Consider the following 22,909-nt stretch of genomic DNA (forward strand, 5'->3'; position numbering starts at 1 on the left):
CATTCAACGAGCAGCGAAAACACCACGTCTTCTCCCATCATTGACAAAAACCCCTGGAAATCTCCAGTTAACCTTCTTTGCTCCAAAGAGAACATTCCCAAACTTGGGAATGTCTCCACAAAATGGAAATTGCTCATCCCTGGACATGATGCATGTGTTACAATGGGGAAGAGGTTTTGGCAAAATATTGTCAGTTAGCAGGTGGAAAAATGTTCAGGAAGTAAAACACAAATCCCAGTCTCCAGCTTTGTGAATCTTTAGAAACTCTTTGGGAAGTGGAATTAGAGGAGAATGAAGGATGAACTGACGGACTGAGCAGAGACAGTCCAGACACCGTCCCCTTGTTTAAGAGGCTGATTGACTCTGATATTCTCGGGACATGAACTGACCCGAGACATTGAAAGAATTCTCTGCACATCAGGAATTCAAACCCATTCTCGGCTCGGGGCCAATGAGAAAATTCGGGAAAAAGCAAAACACTGAAAGGCTCGGAGGGCGATGGCCCCGGTGAAGGAGAGTTCGTTCGTCGTGACATGGATGTGCCTGCAGATGGTGGGATCAGGCTGTCCCCATGTCTCCATAATGAATGTCCAAGGCTTTATTATGGAAAAGTAAAACTGATAGAAGACAATGGTAATTTTGGGTGGGGCGGGTTGAATTATGAATTGAATAGTAGGTTCCTCAAAGACACTGTGGGCCTGGTGCTCGGGTCTGTCTCTGTGGCGCAATTGGTCAGCGCGTTCGGCTGTTAACCGAAAGGTTGGTGGTTCGAGACCACCCAGGGACGGTGTGTTTCTTGTTCTCGCTCCTACCGCTTTCTTGGCTGCGAACGTGCACGTTCTTAATGGTTTCAGGAAAATGTTTCCCAAACGGAAATCTTTTCCACTGAGGCAGCACAAAGGGGTTTCTGAATTGATTGAATTTCTAACGTAAAGGACTGCGGATGCTGAGAATCCGAGACAGAAAGCGAAACTGCTGGAAAAACTCAGCAGGTTTGGCTGTACCTGGATGAGGAAAAAAACGAGTTCTGAAATATTGTCTCTGATTCTCTTTCCACAGATGCTGCCTGACCTCCTGAGTTGCTCCTGCAATTTCTGTTTTTGCCTGAACGTCCATTTCATCTTTCGGGATGAAACACTCAGACTCGCCATTTGCAGATATTTAACCCTTTTGAAACCTGTGAAGTGATTGGATTCAAACAAACTCAGCAATGATTTACTCTTTCGCAGCTCCACAGGCAGACAGACCTGGGAAATGAAGCTGTCAGTGTGGTTCTGTATTGGTGGGCCGAGTGGTGAATGCGATGGACATGAAACCTATTCCTGTTCCCCCACGCAGGTGTGAACCCTGCCGACTACAGTTGAGAAACGACGTCAAAAGAAAAGGGAGATTGCTCCACGGTTTTTTTTAAATGCAGTCAGTGGACGGGTTGAAATATTTCAATCACATTGGGACTGGTCGGGAATCTGTAGCCCACTGCCTGTCAGGGTGGAACAAGCAGATACCCACAGAGCTGCTATTGAGGCGATGAGCCAAGTGTTTTGAAATGAGACTAGAACAGTGAGGGGCGTGAAGTCGTGATCGAAGTTAAGCAGGCACCTGAGGACAAAGGTGTTTGATTTGCCAATGAAAGATACTGCTTCACAAAGTTGGGCCTGTGGAAGGGAATCTGTGATTTAGATTATCTTTGGTTGTTCACATTGTGAATGTTCCCATTGCTGCGCATGTCCGTGTCAACGTCAGAACTCTGCAGCATGGCGGTTTCTGGTACGCTCAGTGCCAGGGGCGCAATGGATGACGCATCTGACTCCACCTACCTGTTTGAAATGCAGCTCACAGCTTCTTCACACACCCCAATTAATCTTTCTCATTGTCCTGAAGCCGGCATATGGTTTGAATTCCTGATCTGCGGGAATGAGAATCCTTTCACTGTCTCGCGTCAGTAAATGTCCCTGAGAACATCAGAGTCAACTCACAGCGCTGTCAGAGGAGGGGAAGCTGAAATAGCCCCACACGCTGCTCACGGGCACATTTCACTTTCCCCCACACACCGCCCCAACCACTGCGGCTCTTGGGAGTGGAAAGGGAACAAGCACCAAAACCCAGTCTCACCTTTGTAAATCTTCAGGAAATAAGAAAACTGTCCATCCCTTCGGATCTTCCATCCTGGGCTGACAGCCTTGATTTTAAATGGCTGTCCAGTCAGTGCCGATTCGTTTTGGCTGAAAAAAATCTTCCTTATCTCATCCCAGCATTTCTTGCCACAGAGACCTGTGTGGCAGAGTTCATGTATATATTTCCTTGTATGGTATTTTATAAATAACATTCGTTTGCTGGTTGTTTGTATCGGGTATTTCAGGTTCATTAGCCGCTGTTTGAGTGTGTTGGGAGGTTTGTGGGCTACCATGATGCTGAGAGGGTTGAGTTGTCTGGACATCATTTCCCAGATGTCTTTAATGTAAAGTAATGTGCTAGGGTTTCTGTAGACGTTGTGTCCGCTTGTGTCAGTTTGTTGATGTGAAATCGGCACACTGCGTTTATTGGTTAGGCAAAAGTGAGGACTGTAGATGCTGGAAACCAGAGTTTAGATCAGAGTGGTGCTGGAAAAGCACAGCAGGTCAGACAGCTTCCGAGGAGCAGGAAAATCGACGTTTCGGGCAAAAGCCCTTCATCAGGAACAGAGGCAGGACGCTTCCAGGGTGGAGAGATAAATTGGGGGGTGCTGGGCCAAAGGTAGCAAAGAGTACAATAGGTGAATGGGGTTGAGGACGTAGGTGACAGGTCAGAGAGGAGGGTGGAGTGGATAGGTGGGAAGGGAGATTGACAGGTCCTGAGGACAGCGCTCAGTTGGAAGGTTGGAACTCAGGTAAGGTGGGGGGAGAGGGGAAATGAGGAAACTGGTGCAGTCCACATCGATGTCCTGGGGTTGAATGTATCCGAGGCAGAAGTTGGGGCGTTCTTACCCCAGCCATCGGGTGGGGAGGGAGGGGCGATGGAGGAGGCCCAGGTCCTGCATGTCCCTGGCAGAGTGGGAGGGGAGGTTGAAATGTTGGGCCACAGGGCGACGGGTGTCCTGGAGACGTTCCCTCAAACGCTGTGACTTGACTCTGCGACGGGGCTCCAGTCTCCCCAATGTAGAGGAGACCGCATCGGGAGCAATGGATACAAGAAACAACTTTGGTGGAAGCCTTCTAAATACCGTGACCCGGGTTCGATTCCCGGTCAGGGAAGCAATTTGCAGTGTGCTTTTTTGGCTGCTCGTTCTCCTTAAAGTTGTAGAGTTACTTATTGGTCTTCGTAGTCACTGGGTGCTGCACTGTGTCGTGTTTCGTTGAAACAGTGTCCTCGTTCAGATTTGTTTGTATGTGTAGGGATGATTACTTCTGTAGCTAAGTACTTGGTTCGCGTGTGTGGCTTTCCTGCAGAGGCTGTTTTGAATTTATCATTGACTGTTCGCTCTACTGTGACATCTAGAAATGGCACTTTGTTGTTGTTCTCCTCTTTTGTTAATTTTATGCCAGTAAGGAGATTGTTGATGGTGTTGTAGGTTTCCTCTAATTTGTTTCATTTTTTGATGACAGAAGTGTTTCATGGGCGTTTCGTTGATTTGTTTGTAGGGCTTGTTACTGAATATAAAGTGGGTGATAAGGCACAGTTCCACGAGGTTGACAGTGTTATCTTTGCTGCTGAAGTTGGTTCTGTGTTTTTGTCTTTAGTTCTTCGAGTAGTATCTTCAGTTTTCTTTGGCCACGTTGATGTTAATGGATGTGAACAGGGCTGTTATGTCAAAGGACAACATTATTCCATCCTCTTCTATCTTCGTGTCTTTGGTGTTCAGGAATTCTTGGATGGAGTAAATGGAGTGGCATGAATCTTCGACTTGGTGTTTTAGTCCTCAGTGGAGGCCTTTGACTAGTCTGTATATTGGTGTTCCAGGTAGTGAGACTATGGCCTGAGGGGGGCTCCTAGTTTGAAAAAGAGGAGAACAACAATAAACAGCATTCTTCGATGTCACAGTAGAGCGAACAGTCAACGGGGAACTTCAAACTAGCATCTACAGAAAAACAACACACACAAACCAAATACTTAACCACAGAAGCAATCATCCCAACACCCACAAACGAAGCTGCATCAGGACATTATTTCAACGAGCCACGACACACTGCAGCACAGAGAAACTACGAACACCACAAGAGAAAAACGTAGATAAGCTTATCTCTCCATGCTTCAGGCTCACTGCCTTTATTCCTGACGAAGGGCTTTTGCCCGAAACGTCGATTTCGAAGCTGCTTGGATGCTACCTGAATTGGAGTTGCGAAGTTATGTTGTGGCTGTACAGGACATTTGTGAGACCACTTTTAGAATATTGTGTGCAATTCTGGTGTCCCTCCAATCAGAAGGATATTGTGAAATTTGAAAGGGTTCTGAAGCACCAATGGGTCCACAGAGGGGAAGAGGCCCTTCTGCTGCCCTGAATGTGGGAAGGCCTTCAGTGACTCCTCTGCCCTGCTGACGGACCAGTTGGCCCACACCGTGGAAGGCTGTTCTCCGGCCCCAAGTGCGAGATGGCCTTCAGCAGTTCTTCCCATCTGTTGAGACACCAGTGGGTCCACACTGAGAGGCCGTTCTTCTGCCCCAACTGCAGGAGGGGCATTGCTCTTTCCTCCGATGTACTGGCCCATTGGTGTGTCCAAATGGTCGAGAGGTCGCTCAGTTGCCCTATGTGCAGGAAGGCCTTCAGCAATTCCTCGGCCCTGCTGAGGCACCAGTCTATCCACACCGGGGAGAAGCCATTCTCCTGCCCCGAATGTGGGAAGGTCTTTACCTGCTCATCCACACTGCTGAATCACCAGCTGGACCACACGGGCGTGTTGGGGGGGGGGGGGGGGGAACAGTGGCGGAGGAGGGGAGGCCATTCTGCTGCCCTAAGTGTGGGAAAGCCTTCAGCAATTCCTTTGCCCTACTGAAGCACCAATGTGCCCACACCTGGGAGATGCCCTCCAGCTGGACCGAGTGTGGGAAGAGGTTCATGTTTTCCTACAACTTGCGGAAGCACTAGCGGGGGCACCAGCGCTCCCAGCAATCAGATCCGACCAGTGATGATGCCTTCAGTCACCTCCCAGGTCTGAACCTCCTGCCATTTCTGACAGTGGGTGCAGTGGGAGAGTCGGTGGGCTGTTTTAGTCTTCTGCTGGACTGCAATTGCCTTCCCGACACCCCAACATCACAACTCCATGGTGGCTCAGGTTTAGCACTGCTGCCTCATGGCACCAGGAACTCAGGAATAATTCCACCCTTGGGAGTCTGTGTGCAAGTTATGGAGGATAGGATAATGGATCTGAGTGGGTTAGTTTTCCGAAGATCAGTGCAGATCTGTTTGGCTGAAGGACCTGTTTCCAAATTGTGGGGGTTCTATGATTCTATGAGCTTTGCCTTCAGTGGACACTGTTGCTCATTGAGCCCGGGACTGCACATTGCCAATGAAATGATCCAGAGAAACCTAAGACCGCAAGACCATCGGAGAAGAAGTTTGGCCTACTCTGCCATTCGTTAGTAACAAATGTATTGGATGAGATTAGCTACAGTGTGGAAACAGGCCATTTGTCCCAACAAGTCCACACCGACCCTCCGAAGTGTAACCCATCCAGACCCATTTCCCTCTGACTAATGTACCTACCTCTATGGGCAATTAAGCATGGCCCATCCACATGACCTGCACATCTTTGGTTTATGGAAGAAAACAGGATCACCCAGAGAAAACTCACTCAGACATTGGGGGAAAGTGCAAATTCCTCACAGACAGCCACCCAAGGCTGGAATCAAATCTGGGTCCCTGGCGCTGTGAGGCTGCAGTGGTAATCACTGAGCCACGACATATTGCAACCCGAAGTTGGCAAGCCGGGGGTTGGGAGAATACAGCAAGCCAGGTAGCACCAGGATGTGGAGTAGTCAGCGTTTTGGGTATTAACCCTTCTTCATGACTGAAAGAGTGACTTATCTATGAGAAAAGATTTACATGAATGTTGCTGGGGGTTGGAGGGTTTCAGCTGCAGGGAGCGGCTGAATAGCGTGGGGTTGTTTTCACTGGAGCATCGGAGGCAGAGAAGGGACCTAATACCGGTTATACAATCATGAGGGGCATTGACAGTGTAATAGACAATGTCCTTTCCTTGGGTAGGGGAGTCCAGAACTAGAGGGCACAAGTTTAGGGTAAGAGGCGAAACAAATTAAAGGGACAACTTCTTCATGCAGAGGGTGGTACTTATATGAAATGAGCGGCCAGAGTATATGGGTCAGGTGCTGTCAAATGGGAGTAGATTAATATAGGATATCAGGTCAGCATGGACAAGTTGGACCGAAGGGTCTGTTTCCATGCTGTACGTGTCTCTGACTACTGGTCCTGATGTAAGTTTAAAACAGAGTCCAAGTAACTTTGAATAATTCAATCTTGTTGAGCTCACCTCCTCAAAAGTTTCAGATGAATCCCTCTGAGAGATACTGTTTAAACATGCTGAGTTGGACAAAGTATCCCATCAAGTTCAACACAAACCCAAAGTTGAAGAAGTCAGAAGTCAGAACACCAAGGGGACCAAAACTGATCACAATATTCCAGGTGCAGCCTCATCAACGTCCTGTATAACTACAACATAACTTGCCAACATCTGTACTCAGTTCCCTAACTGATGAAGGCCAGTGTGCTGAAACCTTTCTTCACTGCCTTATGTACCGATGTAAACAGAGATATAGGACCTACTTTAAACTGATCCATGGTCCAGCTGCTGGGAGCACAGAAGTAGAGAATTGCTGCGTGAGTGTGCTGGGTAGATAACCCAGAGGTCGATGGGTAAAAACCATGTGATTCTATTGCTCAATGTCTCTGTAAGCTGCTTTCATATACAAAGGTTCTCTGTTCTGCATCTTGCCTTTGCATCTGCTTCCCAAAGCTTCTTCAGTGGAGGCGTGGCCGCTGGAGCCCAGGAGTTCAACAACCCCCCAGCGCTGGAGGAAGGTCCAAGCTCCAAGAAGCGCGGGGTACGGCTGGAAGCTGGATTTGCTCAATGCTTGTATTTTTAACTCATTTAAATGGTACCTCCTGTAAGGGGCTATGGTTTACATTAAAACCGAAGGATCATATAAGAGTGTTTATATTTAGCAGTGGTGGTTGGTAAAATGCACTTTCTGGGGGAGCACTTTCTATGATGCTGCATTTCTCGCCTTCTGCCCTTCCCCCATTTCTTATCTCCCATCTTGATTTTATAGTTTTTTGGTCAAATTTAATTTCAGATTAATCAGACTTGCGATTCACTGTGTGCTATTAATTTGTTTGTTCGAATAGTTCAAGTCAAAATTAATGCTGTAATTTAATTTCAGATGTCAGAGTTTGACAGAGAATGTGCAGGTGTGAATACCAGTAAGTTGTGAAAATAAATCAAGAACTTGTGGTTTTTAACAAAAAGAGCAGTTCACTGATATTCATGGCATCGTCTCATTTGGGAGTGATGATTCAAATCTGACCAACAAACCGTTTCATGCAGTCGTCCAATTGAATAAAAATTTTCTTTAATTTAATAAAAGAAAATAATTCTGGCAGGCTAAGACTTATGCAATGTATTAATAAGATTATGTCCATTGCTCGCAATATGGTCTCAACCACATTGGGGAAACTGGATGCCAACTAACCGAATATTTCAGGGAACAACTCTTGGACTCTAATTCTAACCGACACACCGCCCTGTGGCTAAACACTTTATCCCACCCTCCTCTAGCTTATCTCTCCACGCTTCAGGCTCACTGCCTTATTCCTGATGAAGGGCTTTTGCCCAAAACGTCGATTTCACTGCTCGTTGGATGCTGCCTGAACTGCTGTGCTCTTCCAGCACCACTCTTCCAGTATTTGGTTTTCAGCATCTGCAGTCATTGTTTTTACCACTTTAAGTCCCCCTCCCATCCCACCAAGGACATGCAAGTCCTGGGCCTCCTCCACTGCCAACCTCTTGCTACCCGACACTTGTAGGAAAAACACCTCAACTTCTGCTTTAGGACCCTCCAACCACATGGTATCAATGCAGTTTTCATCAGTTTCCTTATTTCCTCTCCCCCACCTTGTCCCAAATCCAACCTTCCAATTCGACACCAACCTCTTGACCTGTCATACCTGTCCACCTTGCTTCTCACCTATTTACTTCACCCTCATCTCTGACCTATCACCATCAATCCCTACCTCCATCTACCTATTGCACTCCCAGCTGCCTTCCCTCCAGCCCCACTTCCTTCCCATTTATCTCTCAGCCCCCTTGGGCCACCCTTTATTCCTGATGAAGAGCTTATGCTCTAACCCAAGACTGTGATGAAGCAACATCCTCAACAAATAGGAAATAGCTCCCAAGTCAGATTTCATTCCCTCTTCTGTTTCCCAGTTCTTTCAGAAATAAGGAATGTCTTTTTCTTCCACTAGAAAGTGGTCTTCCACTTTGCGCTGTCTGAAGTGTTATCCCTCACCACTACTTCAGACACCTTTTAAGAATCCTTTCAACCTGTTTTCCTAACAATTGTGGAGGTGACCAAAAGCAAACATTTCACTTCTCCTCAATGCCCCATTTCTCCTCCTATGAGCCATTTTGTCATGTTGTCTATGTTACAAACAGCCGAGTGCACTTGGTTTCTGAATTGAAATTTGGCCATTGAAGTGAACAGGATTAATATTTATCGATGGTTAGCTGAGTTTGCACTAACTGTAATTTTCCATCAATATGATGTATTTTGTTCCACCAAAACTGGAAACAATGATCTGTGTTTATATTGCAGTCGGATGTAGAAAATCATCCCAGCGATCTTCACGTTATTATAGTTTACTGAGACCATAACAGCATTGCGTGGCTGTTTGATGTGACTAAAACCTGGATGGAAATCTCTAGATTATGTTGTAAAAATATCGGTATAATGTTATACACACTGCGCTGTCACCAACTGAACGAAGCGGCTGTGTGTTTAAATCCCGTGCTGAGCAGTTTGTGTTCGACTTCTCACATTGCGGGGAGCTGAGCATTTACCCAAACAATAGGCACACCACCTCCCTGACACAGTGTTCACAAATCAAACTGACAGCAAAGATTCACATGTGATCGAAAGCTTCTGCAAAGAACTTTCGATATAACCGACGTACTCCTTTCTTCATTTGAAATGTTAGACGTTGATTGTAGTGAGCCTGACGTGATTTGAACACGCAACCTTCTGATCTGGAGTCAGACGCGCTACCGTTGCGCCACAAGCTCACAGATGACCCATCCCCTCTATTCATGCTTAAGGGAAGTGATCGCACTACAATGATTTTACGTTCATGTCTGTTCTGTTTCTCCCCCTTCTCCTTCTGTCTCTCGAAACAATGTCCAACTCTCTCTCAATAAAAATCTGAAAGAACTGCGGATGCTGTATATCAGGAACAAAAAACAGGAGTTACCGGTGACCCTTCCACAGAACAGATGGTGATTGGGAAAATGTCGGTTTATATTCAGGAGATATTGTGGGAGGAAGGCGGAGATCAGGACAGAGCCCAAACCGAAGGAAGAACTGTTGGATAGAAAAAGGAGTTGATAACGATCTGCGTGGAGTGGGGGGGGGGGGGGGTGATTAACTGTTAATGGACACTGTTCGTGGTTAAGTAGTGTGGAATGACAGACTATGTGATAACAGGGCTTGGCGTGTGCGGCAGGGACGAGGATACCATGGAGTTCAGGCCCTAGAATTGTTGAATTCGATATTGGGACCGGAGGGATGTATGGTCCCCAAGTGTAATATTCGGTGCTCTTCGTTCTGCTGGTGCTGAGCTTCGCTGGAACACAACAGCAAACCTGAGACAGAGATGTTGGACAGGGAACAGGGTGGGGTGTGGAATTGGCAGGCAACTGGAAGCTCAGGGTCTTTTTTGCAGGCAGAACGTAGATGTTCTGTGCAGCAGTCATCCAGTTTACGGTTCGTTTTCCCCAATGTAGATGAGGCCATATTGTGAGCAGCAAATGCAGTAGACTGGATTGTGGGTAGTGCAGGTAAAGTGCTGCTTCACCTGGAAGGTAAGTTTGGCCCCTTGGATAGCGAGGAGGGAATAGGTAAATGGGCTGGTGTCACGCATTCGGCACTTGCAGGGGAAAGTGCAATTCAACCTGCAAGTTTACTTTGAGAAAATCCTGGACTTGAACTCCTAAGTCTCTTTGCATTTCGGATTTCTGCATTTTCTCCCCATAATCTTCTGTTCAAACAATGACTATCTATGTCAGGGCAGCACCAGTGATTTCCTGACATATGGATTGTATTTGGGGATATCAAGGAACGTCAGGAACTGTGAGTATCTCAGGAGCAATCGTTATTCCTGGGGGAGGCAGAGAGGAATGTGGTGTGATCCTGTAAACTCCAGAACTTTGATAACTCCATGAGTCAGCAATAACTCCTTCTGGACCAAGAAACGAAAGGGCCAATGAGAAACTGCTACAAGGGAGTTAACAAATAACATACATTAACTATCGCTGGGCAGGAGGAGGCAAAACAATGAGCTGTTCCTTTGGACAGATGAGATAATGGTGTTTAATAACTGTGTGACAGAAGGACAATTAATTCTGCCTGTAGAAGGAATGCCTTGGCGTAAAGGGGTTAATTGCAGGACAGGCTGTTTCAAACAGGTGGAAAACCGTCAAGGATAAGAAGGCAAGCTACAGACCTGAGGTCTCCAGAAGTGTGGGGAGGTGGTGTCAAAATCTAAAGCCTAGCACACTCACGCAGCACTACTCTGCTTCTGGGCTCTCAGCAGCTGGATTGCCCATCAGTTTAATGTAGGTCCTATATCTCTGACAACATCGGTACACAAGGCAGTGAATAGAGGTTTCAGTACACTGACATTCATTGGTTAGGGAATTGAGTACAGATGTTGGCAAGTTATGTTGTAGTTATACAGGACGTTGATGAGGCCGTACCTGGAATATTGTGATCAGTTTTGGTCCCCTTGGTGTTCTGACTTCTGACTTCTTCAACTCTGGGTTTGTGTTGAACTTGATGGGATACTTTGTCCAACTCAGCATGTTTAAACAGTTTCTCTCAGAGGGATTCATCTGAAACTTTTGAGGAGGTGAGCTCAACAAGATTGAACTATTCAAAGTTACTTGGACTCTATTTTAAACTTACATCAGGACCAGTAGTAAGTTACACGTACAGCATGGAAACAGACCCTTCGGTCCAACTTGTCCATGCTGACCTGATATCCTAAATTAATCTACTCCCATTTGACAACACCTGACCCATATCCTGTGGCAGCTCATTTCATATAAGTACCACCCTCTGCATGAAGAAGTTGTCCCTTTTTATACATTTCGCCTCTTACCCTAAACCTATGCCCTCTAGTTCTGGACTCCCCCAGCCCAGGGAAAAGACCTTGTCTATTACCCTGTACATGCCCCTCATGATTTTGTAACCTCAATTAGATCACTCCGCTGCCTCCAATGCTCCAGTGAAAACAGCCCCAGCCTATTCAGCCTCTCCCTGTAGCTCAAATCCTCCAACCCCCAACAACATTTCCGTAAATCGTTTCTCACAGAGAAGTCAACGTTTCAGTCCTGAAGAAGGGTTAATACCCAAAACGCTGACTACTCCACACCCTGGTGCTGCCTGGCTTGCTGGCTCCCAACCTCCTGCTTGCCTACCTCGGGTTGCAATATGTAGTGACTCAGTGGTTACACCTGCAGCCTCACAGCGCCAGGGAACCAGGTTTGATTCCAGCCTTGGGTGGTTGTCTGTGAGGAGTTTGCACATTCTCCCAGTGTCTGCGTGGGTTTTCTCTGGATGATCCTGTTTTCTTCCATAAACCAAAGATGTGCAGGTCATGTGGATGGGCCATGCTTAATTGCCCATAGAGTTAGGTACATTAGTCAGAGGGAAATGGGTCTGGATGGGTTACTCTTCGGAGGGTCGATGTGGACTTGTTGGGATGAATGTCCTGTTTCCACACTGTAGCTAATCTCATCTGCACTACTTTTGTCTCTAACTAATGGCAGAGTAGACTCGTCCGGCCCATTGGTCTAACATCTGCTCTGATGGTCTTGCGGTCTTAGGTTTCTCTGGATCATTTCATTGGCAATGTGCAGTCCCTGGCTCAATGAGCAGCAGTGTCCCCTGAAAGCAAAGCTCATAGGATCGTAGAACTCCTACAATGTGGAAAAACAGGTCCTTCAGCCGAACATATCTGCACTGATCTTCCGAAGACTAACCAACTCAGATCCATTTTCCTACCCTTCATAAATTGCACACAGACCCCCAAGGGTGGAATTATTCCTTAGTTCCTGGTGCCATGAGGCAGCAGTGCTAACCCTGAGCAACCATGGGGTTGGTTTTGTGGGGTGTAGGGGGGGGGGCAATTGCATTCCAGCAGAAAACAATAACAGCCCAACTACTCTCCCACTGCACCCACTGTCAGAACTGGCAGCAGATTCAGTCCTGGGGGGTGACCGAAGGCAGCGTCACTGGTGGGATCTGATTGCTGGGAGCGCTGGTGCCCACGCTGGTGCTTCCGCAAGTTGCAGGAAAACATGAACCTCTTCCCACACTCGGGCCAGCTGAAAGGTCTCTCCCCAGTGTGGACACACTGGTGCTTCAGCAGGGCGGAGGAATTGCTGAAGGCCTTCCCGCACTCAGGGCAGCAGAATGGCCTCCCCCTCCCCCACCCGTGTGGACCAGCTGGTGCTTCAGCAGTGTGGAGGAGCGGGTAAAGCACTTCCCACACTCGGGCAGGAGAACGTCTTCTCCCCGGTGTGAACGGACTGGTACCTCAGCATGGCTGAGGAATTGCTGAAGGCCTTCCAGCACTTCGGGCAACTGAATGACATCTCCCCCATGTGGACCCACTAATGGTAGATTCACTTAGATATAACTGCGTCACTTTACATATTAAGATATCCCTTTGAATGTGCCCACATCCCTTTGAAATGTAATCTCGTCCATTTAAACCTCTTTATTTGCAGAAATACCCATTAAAATGTCCACGTCCATTTAAAATGCAGATTGCCCCCTTTAGATATGACGCCGTTCCGTTATATGTCGGGATATCTGTTTAAACTGAGCCGTGAGCTTTCCCAATGTAGACAGGGCTCCTCGGAACGTGGCAGTGTCCCCCCTGCAGCTGCAGAGCGAGACAGGAGAGTTTGTTTTTGTGAATGAGCAGTTGTAGCGCGAGGTGTCTGTTGCTTGGAGACGGTGAGGCTCCCCCGGCCCCGCCCATCCCCCTGAGCTGACGTCACGCGGGGGTGAAGGCGGTTGGGAGGAGAAGTCGCTCGAGCGGGGAAGGGGCGGCCGTTAGGAAAATGGCGCCGTGCGGCCCGGGGCAGACACCCGTCACTGGGCACCGCCGCCTTCCTGGTGCAGCTGCTGTGTCACGGCCACACCGCCCGGCTGTACAGCAGGCAGGAGCCGGTGACCATTCTGGAGGTGGATGGGGTTAAGGGCCTGTTTGGGAACCCGTCGGCCGCCTGGGTGGTGGAGTTCTACTGGTCGTGGGGCGGCCCCTGTGTCAACTCTGGGGCCACCTGGAAGGTACTGGGCCCGGGAGGTGAAAGGTGAGGCAGGTTGGGGGGGGGGGGACGGAGGGGAAGGAATGTGGGGCCTGTCCTGTCATAGTGACATTTTACACTCACTTTCCATCTGATTTTACTGGGGCTTGTGCTGTTTACCCCCTCACTGTTTGTTTAATCCTTGTGCTGTTTACCCCCTCACTGTTTGTTTAATCCTTGTGCTGTTTACCCCCTCACTGTTTGTTTAATCCTTGTGCTGTTTACCCCTCACTGTTTGTTTAATCCTTGTGCTGTTTACTCTTTGCTGTTACTTGTGCAATTCCCTAGGGTAGTGTGTAAATACTATTGAAGGAGATTATGCCCCAGCATGTATATGTTTCTCAGTCATTGAAGGGGCAGGACCTGTTGAGAATGGTTAGTAAAGTATGTGGTGCACTAAACCTTGTTAACATGGATATAGCTTGTTATTTGTCAAAATATACTTTTTATTATTTAGAGTCATAGAGATGTACAGCATGGAAACAGACCCATTCGGTCCAACCTCTCCATGCCAACCAGATACCCTACATTAATCTAGTCCCATTTGCCAGCACTTTGCTCATATCCCACTAATCCCTTCCTATTCATCTATCCATTCAGATGTGTTTTAAATGCTGTAATTATACTGACCTCCACTACTTCCTCTGGCAGTTCATTCCATACATGCACCACCCTCTACATGCAAAAGATGCCCCTTAGGTACCTTTAATATCTTTCTGCTCTCACCCTAAACCTATGCCCTCTTGTTGTGAACCTCACCCCGACACTGAGGAAAGGACATTAAAAAAGTTGAGCAGCCAGACAAAATGCAAAAGCTATAAAATGTTGAGCCACATGGGGAAAAAGAACTGTGGCTCTACCCTTTATTTTTCCTATTGGCATTTGAACACTTAAAATCTGTCAATAACACCAGCTTCACGACATAATGTCTGTTCCATGGTGTGAACAACAGCACGCCTGCTCGCTGGTGTCACCAACACATGGTCCATGCTCCTCGCTGTCGGCAGAAAAGGCGACTTCGCTTATCTCTGTTCCTAAAGGTCTTCCCTTTATTCTTAAAGTTGTGCCCTCTGGTCCTAGTCTCTGCTACCAATGGAAACATCTTCCCAATGTCATTGCACTGTGGGGATGAAGCCCTACCCTATCTGGTCATTTCTGCTGCTGGGTGAGACTAGGCCTCAAGGTTAGAGGGAGTAGCTTTCAGACAGAGATGAGGAGGAACTGCTTTTCCCAGAGGGTCGTGAATCTATGGAATAGTCTAGATTAGAGTGGTTCTGGAAAAGCACAGCAACTCAGGCAGCATCCGAGGAGCAGAAAAATCGGCGTTTCAGGGAAAAGCCTTCATCAGGAAAGTGTGTGTGTGTGCATGTGAGTTTGTGTATAAGACTACGCGTTGGTGAGTGTATTTGCATGTGTGCATGCTTGATAAATTGTGATTGTGATGGAGTATGAGCCTGTGAGAGGGTGAGTGTGTTGAGGGCGTGGTGTATGTGTATGTCTGAGAGACCACATGTATGACAGAGGTATGGATAGAAGTGAGGGGTTACATTTTGCTAAAATAAAGACGGGCAAGACTTGAACAGGTAATGGTAGGGCCCTGGGTCGTGTTGTAGAACAGAGACCCGGAGGTGTTCAGGTTTATTGATCTTGAAAGTTACATCACTGGTAGACAGGGGTGAAGAAGGTGTTTCGCACACTTGCCTTCATTGTTCACATGCTGAGTACAGGAGTTGGGACATCATGTTGGAGATGCACACAGAAAGTACTTTACTCAGAGGGTGATAGATATCTGGAATGCATTGTCAGGAAAAGTAGAGGCAGGGATGGTAGATTCATTTAAAGTGCATCTGGGTGGGGGAGATGGTGGCGACCCAGCAAGTCTGAGTCTGTAGTGCTCTGTCCAAGACTCAGGCAAAGTGGGCTGCCTGCCTCCACCACACCTGCCAAATCATTTTAATAGCTTTTATTTAAATACACTAGTTATTTTGCACCAAACTTGAGCAGGTAGTGCCCTGTTAAAATGACTAAAGGAAAGAATGCCCGCAGCTTGTACCACATAGGAACCCTTCCCCAGCTGCAGTAGAGGCGTCTGCAGCTGCCCCAGGGGACTTAACTATGGTGGCGAGCCTTGTTGCAGTGATTTCTCAGCTTGAAGAGCAGGTGGGAGTCGCTCTCGGTCGCGCTGCAGAAGCACGACCAAGATATTGAAAGAATCGAACATCGAGTTGGAGGGGCGGAGCTAAAGGCCGCGACCTCCCAGGCTGCTGCAGAATCAGCCGTGGGTCGGGTCTGGATTTTCGAACAGTGAGTCTGGGCCTTGGAAGATCACATCAAATACCTCGAAAATCGAGGTGGTCGAGAAAATATTCGTTTGCTGGGCCTTCCCAAATGGGAAAAGGAAGGTCAGCTTACAACGTTTCTGGAGCAGTGGCTTCCACAGTTATTGAATCTGGAGGGTGGATCAGGCCAGGTCAGGGTAGAATGGGCCCACCGGCTTGGACCAGCGCCCCCACCCGGTCCTGTTCCGGCTGCAGTGCTTTTAGGAGAAGCAGATGCTCCTGGAAGCTTCCAGAAATCTTGGGAAAGATCCCCAAGCCATGATTTACAAAGGATCCAAGATTATGCTGTTTGAAGACTTTTCCCTGGCTCTGGTCCAAAAGAGGAGGGCGTTTAAGGGATTTAAACATTCAGTACTCCCTGTGCTACCCAGCGACGCTTCGTTTTAGCCATGAAGGGTCCATGTATAACTTCGGATCACCGGAGAAGGCCAAAGAATTTTTGGAGTCTCTTAGATAAATTGTAAGAGTTAACCCGTGTGGTGAATGATGTTGTTCTGCCCTCCCCCTTCTCTGGTTCACCTTTTTCTTTCTCTTCTATTACTTTATTGCTTAATATTATCTCCGGGGAGTAGGGAGGGGGGGGCTTATTTGTTCTCCGCTCTGCGATTTTCTCCTTTTTTTTTTGTAAATATATATAGGCCGGGTGGTCTAGTAGATTTAGGTGAGGAGGGGTCTCTGTTTTGTCTTATTTTTTCTCTTAAAACGGGGTTATTTCCCCCTGTTATTTTGTATTACCATAATTAATTATTATCTGCTGAGATTGTAATTTTATAGTTTTATATGTTTATATGTGGTATTAACATCACCAAATATATCTAGGTGATGTGTGGGTGGGGAGGGGGAGGAGGGGAGGGTACTCATTGTTAACTTTAGCTTGGTCGTACACTTGAATTTTCTTCACTTTATTATGGGGTACCTTGGTCGAGGGTGGGGCACTGGTCGGGAGAGGATATGATTGGTTTTCGGAAAGGAAGTGATTCCCCCGGAAATGGGAAAAATCTCCATTTAAATATGTTATGTTGTTTTATTTAGAAATAGTTTTTTTTATTTTATTGGTGTGAGTGTAATAAAGAATCTCAATTTTTGTGAATTTTCTATGGTCTAATCTTTTAGATTAGATTACATTACAGTGTGGAAACAGGCCCTTCGGCCCAACAAGTCCACACTGACCCACCGAAGCGCAACCCACCCATACCCCTACATTTACCCCTTGCCTAACACGGGCAATTTAGCATGGCCAATTCACCTGACCTGCACATCTTTGGACTGTGGGAGGAAACCGGAGCACCCGCAGGAAACCCACGCAGACACGGAGAACGTGCAAACTCCACACAATCAGTCGCCTGAGGCGGGAATTGACCTGGGTCTCTAGCGCTGTGAGGCAACAGTGCTAACCACTGTGCCACCGGACTGCCCAGGTGCGTTTTGGATGGTGTTTCTCCTCCCAGGGGGTCTTGGACTTGCCTGGATGATGATGGTGAGTCATTCGCTTAAATAGTGCACCTGGAATGCCAAGGGGAGTAATTCCCCAATCAAAAGGAAGAAAATATTATCAAACCTCAAAAAAGAAAGGGTTCATATAGCTCTTCTACAGGAGACCCATTTATTGGATAAAGGGGATTTGAAATTACAACAGGATGGATTTTATCAGGCCTTCTTTTCTTCCTTCAGCTCAAAATGTAGGGGAGTAGTCATTCTTATTTGGAAGAATCTCCCTTTCAAAATCCTAAATCAGGTAAAAGATGAATCTGGACGATATATACTAATTAAAGCTCTTATAAATGGAGAGGAATACGGGATTTTAAACCAGTATTGTCACCCGGCGCATCCTTTCAAATTTATAACGGAAGCCTTCTCCAAACTGATGGCTCTCTGTGCTCGTCATACAATTATAGGGGGAGACTTTAATTGCATTATGGAGCCGGAAATAGACAGGATACCCAAGAGTACTGCAGGTGTATCCCCCAGATTTAGACAATTGGCGAATTTGAATCAAGAATTAGAATTAATAGATGTGTGGAGGTTTCTCCACCCGCAAGGCAGAGATTTCTCTTTTTACTCTAATCCACATAAATGTCACACGAGAATTGACATGCTTTTTATTCCCTCGACTTTTTAAAATTCCATATCGTCCTGTAAAATAGGTGATATGATCATTTCTGATCACGCTGCTGTGTACATGGAAATCAAGGCTAGGAACAATGAGGCATCCCCCTGACATTGGCGTATGGATTCCTTCTTAATGAAGGATAGTAAATTTGCAAAATATTTTTCTCAAGAATTTAAAGCTTTCTTGGAAATTAATTCAGGTACAGCTAGTAACCCATCAATGATGTGGGAGACTATTGAAGCTTATGCGAGAGTTGTGATCATTTCATACTCAGTGACCCAGAAAAAATTAAAAGGAAAACAACAGCGTCTACTTGAGGCTCGCTTAAAAGCAGCTGAAACAGCATACGCTGACAGACCTTCTATTGCCAAATTACAAAGTATTATGACCCTTAGGACAGCTCTGAATACCGCCTTCACTCAAACGGCAAAGAGGGAAATATTATTTGCAAAACAAAGATTATATGAATTTAACGATAAACCTGGTAGATGCTTAGCATTTCTTGCAAGGAAAACAAAAGGGCCCCTCAAACTATCACAGCTATCAGGGAAAGTGCTGGTACTCTGATTCACATCATAAAGGGATCAACACAATCTTCAGAAAGTTTTATTCTGATCACAGGATTGTGAAGATAGAGCCAGGAGGATGCAGTCCTTTTTTAAAAGCCTGGCCTTTCCGGACTTAATCCCGGAATAGGTATCGGTCCTGAATGCTCCCCTAACAACCCAGGAAATACTTGGTGCAATCAGGTAACTTCAGAGCGGTAAGGCACCTGGCCCAGAGGGCTTTCAGGTTGAATTTTACAAAGAGTTCACAGGAGTATTAGCTGGCCCACTTATGGACAGATATAACTACACAAATAGTCAGGGCTGCCTCCTGCCTTTACTGAAAGAGGTGAATATCTCCCTTATTCTCAAAAAAGGAAAGGATCCAGAAGATTGTGCACAATACAGACCAATATCCTTGCTAACTGTAGATTTTTAAATTCTCTCTAAAACATTAGCATTGAGGCTGGAGAGGGTACTGCCATATATCATAAGAGGACCAGACTGGATTTATTAAGGGCCGTGGATCATCTAATAATATTAGAAGGGTCTTGAATGTGAATAAAGTCTGTCATCAGGAAAGAATACCGGGAATAGTAGTCTCATTGGACGCAGAGAAGGCATTCGACAGGGTTGAATGGTCATACCTGTTCGAAACATTGGAAAGGTTTAGCGTTGGAAACGTATTTGCCAAATGGCTCTCAACACTGTATAATGATCCCAAAGCAGTTGTGATCACCAATGGATTAGGTTTGGATAGCTTCAGTGTGGGTAGGGGCTGCCGTCAGGGATGTCCTCTCTCACCATTGCTAATCACGCTAATAATTGAGCCACTGGCGGGAAGCGATATGGGCTTACTCTAATATAACGGCCCCGAGGGTTGGTGCAGGTAAACATAAAATTACCCTATACGCAGATTATGATCTCCTTTTTCTTAATAATCCTCTGATGTCCATGCCCCTCTTCATCCAAGTTATTAATACATTTAGTTCATTTTCAGGCTACAAAATTAAGTTTTCAAATTCGGAGGCCATGCCGATGGGTGGCCTCACTAATATGTCCCACTTATTGGACGGATCCCACTTCCCCTTTCGGTGGTCTCTGGGGGGTTTCTTACACTTAGGCATTTTTATCACCCCAGTGTTTGGCCAACTGTATAAAGCCAATTTGTACGTCTATTGGAAAGGGTAAGGCAGGACCTTCAACGCTGGGGAGGCCTTCCAATTTCCTGGCTAGGTAGAATAGCCCTAATTAAAATGAATGTCTTGCTCCCTCTTATACCCTATGAGAATGCTTCCGGTGATGCTGCTGAGTATGGCACTACGCAAACTGTATCATTAGCTGGGTTTTTTCAACTGGAATCCTAGACGGCCCCTCATAAAGTTAAGGAAGCTACAGCTTCCACAGGCAAGGGGAGAGGGCTGGATTTTCCAGACTTTAGGAAGTCTCAGTTAAGTTCCTTGTTCAGCTACATAGCCAATTGGGTCTCGTCTGATCTGCAATCAATCTAGATGGACGTCGAGGCTTCTCAAGTACAGTGCCCTCTTATTAACCTCTTATTTTTAGATAAGATGAAAATCATCACGAACCACTGTAGAAACCCTACAGTACGAAACACAATTAAAGCTTGGAATATACTGTGGCAAAACGAGGGTAATTCACATAAAACATCCCCCTATACTCCTATAGTGGGGGCATGGGGTTTTCAACCGGAGCTTACAGATGCCATATTCAAATCCTGGAGATCCAGGGGTATCTCCTGTTTAGGGGATCTGGTTTGAGGAGGGGTCCTGATGTCTTTTGAATAGCTGCATCAGAAATTTGGATTACCTAATGGAGACCTCTTTCGATACTTCCAAATTCGAGACGTCATACAGAAGAAGGCTACGCTATTAGATAGTCTCTATAAATCAGATAGAGAACGTAGAGTGTTGTGGCCAATGGGTGTACCCTCGGTCAGCACTCTTTATCATTTATTACGTGATGAAATGTCGGAAGATATGGACCGTCTGCTTAGAACATGGGATCAGAATTTGAGGCTGGAAATTTCTACAGAACAGTGGAATGACATCTGGGAAAATGCCAAAAAAAATCTCCATTTGTAACAGAACCCAGGCCATTCAGGTAAAGATACTTCATAGGGCCCATATGGTACCAGAACGATTGGCAAACTTTAGGGCAGGAGAATCTGCAATGTGTCCCAAATGTAAAACAGAAGTGGGCACTCTTACACACCACTTGTGGACATGCCATAAGATCCTCAAATACTGGACCAAAGTAGTAAACGCCCTGACAGACATCTTGGCAACGTAAATTACAGTAGATCCAGTATCTCCTCTTCTGGGCTTCTCGAGCTTACCTTCTGTGGATGTGCATGGGAGGAAATTATTTTCCATTTTCTCCTTCTGTGCAAGGAAAAATATCTTAATAAACTGGGTGGCTGAGGGCCTTCCAGGACTTCCAAATTGGCATAGATTAATCATGGAATATATTCCCCTTGACTTCCTTACAAATATGGTGCAACAAAAAACTGAATTATTCTGTAACATATAGCAGCCCCTTTTGAATTTCATAGATACAGATATTTTGGCCATTCTATCAAGGACTTTCATCTAGTTGAGGTAACGGTTCTGGCTGGTCCGGGGCCCCTTGGGAGAGGAATCCCGCATGAATACGGGTTTTATTATGACTTGATGTTCACTCATTCCAAGCATGTACTTCACTACTTAATTACTATATTATCCTTTTTTTCTCTTGAATGATGTAATTTATTTGATCATACACTCTGGTTAGTTATGGGTTAGATTAGTAGTTAGTTGAGTTTTGTCTTTTTCTTTTTCTTTGACAGGTTTTGGCTATTATTTAAGATTTAATTGTATATTAATGTTTGTACTTGTGTTTTTTTTATTTGTAAACTTGTAAAAACATGTTAAATTTTCAATAAAAATATCTTTTTAAAAAAAAAGTGCATCTGGACAGATGCATGAGTAGGTGGAGAGCAGAGGGATATAGATTCAGGAATTGCGCGATAGGTTTAGACGGGATTTGGATCGGCTTAGGCTTGAAGGGCTGAAGGGCCTGTTCCTGGGTTGTAAATTTTGTTTGTTCTATGTTGAGGTTGTACAGGATGTTGGTGAATCTATTTTTTTTGGAGTACTGGGTACAGTTCTGGTCGCCCTGTCATAGGAGGAATACTATTAGAGATGGTTCGGTATAGATTTACTTGGACATTGCCAGGACTGGAGGGTTTGAGTTAGAGGGAGTGGCTGGGACTTTATCACTGGAGTGGAGGAGGTTGAGGGATGACCTTATTGAGATTTGAAAAATCATGAGGGGTGAGGGTAAGGAGAATAGCGAGGAGCATGTGCGGTTATGTAGAGCCGGGGTGGGGAGGTGAAACAAAATTGTGGCTCTACCTTTTTTTCCTCCTATTGGCATTTGGCCAGTTGAATCTGTCAGTTACACCAGCATATCTACAAAGTCTACTGCACGTGCCCCTCGGTGTCAGCAAGCGCTACGCATGTTCGCCGGTGTCTGCAAAAAAAACTGCACATGCTCTGTCTGTAAAAATGGTGCATGAATTTCATTTGCCAGCCCAATGAGGAGCACTGGAACACCGGAAGGAGGAGCCTGGTCCTCCTACCATTCAGAACAGCCCTATTGTCTGAATCTGAGACGTCGATTTTCCTGCTCCTTGGATGCTGCCTGACCTGCTGTGCTTTTCTAATCTTGACCCATGAACTTCTGAAGCTGCTGCTGCTCCTCTTTCTCTGAATGAAGACTGAGATTCATCCAAGACTGTAATTTCCTTCCTCTGTCCAACAGCACACTCTTCTCTCACTCCCTTTTCTATTTCTTTTATTTTCATGCTGGGATCCAATTGTTGACTTGCAGCAACTGAAAAAGAGAGTGAATCCAGAAAGAGGACAGACTCTGGAAAAGCTGGTCCCGGTCTGTGCCTCAAACATATGGCAAATGCAGTACCACAGGGTGAAGTTATAGTCTTTACTGTGGGGAAATAAAAGCAGAAATGAGGTGTATTGTTTAAATGGTGGTATATTGGGAAGTGGAGAAAGTGAGGACTGCAAATGCTGGAGATCAGAGTTGCAATGTGTGGCACCAAAAAACTCAGCAGGTCAGGCAGCAGCCAAGCAGCAGGTTAGTTGACGTTTTGAGCACGAGCCCTTCATTAGGAATGATGTGTGGACGTACAAAGGGGCCTCAGCGTCCTCCGACGCCAGTCAGACAGGTGCAGCAAGCAATCAGCAAGGCAAGTGTTATATTAGCAAGAGGAATTGAATTTAGAAGTGGGGATGTCTCCCTGCAGTTAGG

At 46.1% G+C, this 22,909-nt stretch overlaps 1 protein-coding gene and 2 non-coding genes across 3 annotated transcripts in view; 2 read left to right on the forward strand and 1 right to left on the reverse strand.

Annotated features, from left to right (window-relative positions):
* LOC140460143 (uncharacterized) overlaps positions 1-22,909 on the forward strand; it is a 79,309-nt gene that overhangs the window by 43,070 nt on the left and 13,330 nt on the right. The gene's annotated exons all lie outside the window — the stretch shown is intronic.
* Positions 714-787, forward strand: trnan-guu (transfer RNA asparagine (anticodon GUU)). Its single transcript has one exon. It is a non-coding gene; the product is annotated as a tRNA-Asn (tRNA).
* trnaw-cca (transfer RNA tryptophan (anticodon CCA)) lies at positions 9,201-9,272 on the reverse strand. Its single transcript has one exon. It is a non-coding gene; the product is annotated as a tRNA-Trp (tRNA).

Source organism: Chiloscyllium punctatum, chromosome 36 (genome assembly GCF_047496795.1).
Source record: "Chiloscyllium punctatum isolate Juve2018m chromosome 36, sChiPun1.3, whole genome shotgun sequence".
Taxonomy (NCBI): Eukaryota; Metazoa; Chordata; class Chondrichthyes; order Orectolobiformes; family Hemiscylliidae; genus Chiloscyllium; species Chiloscyllium punctatum.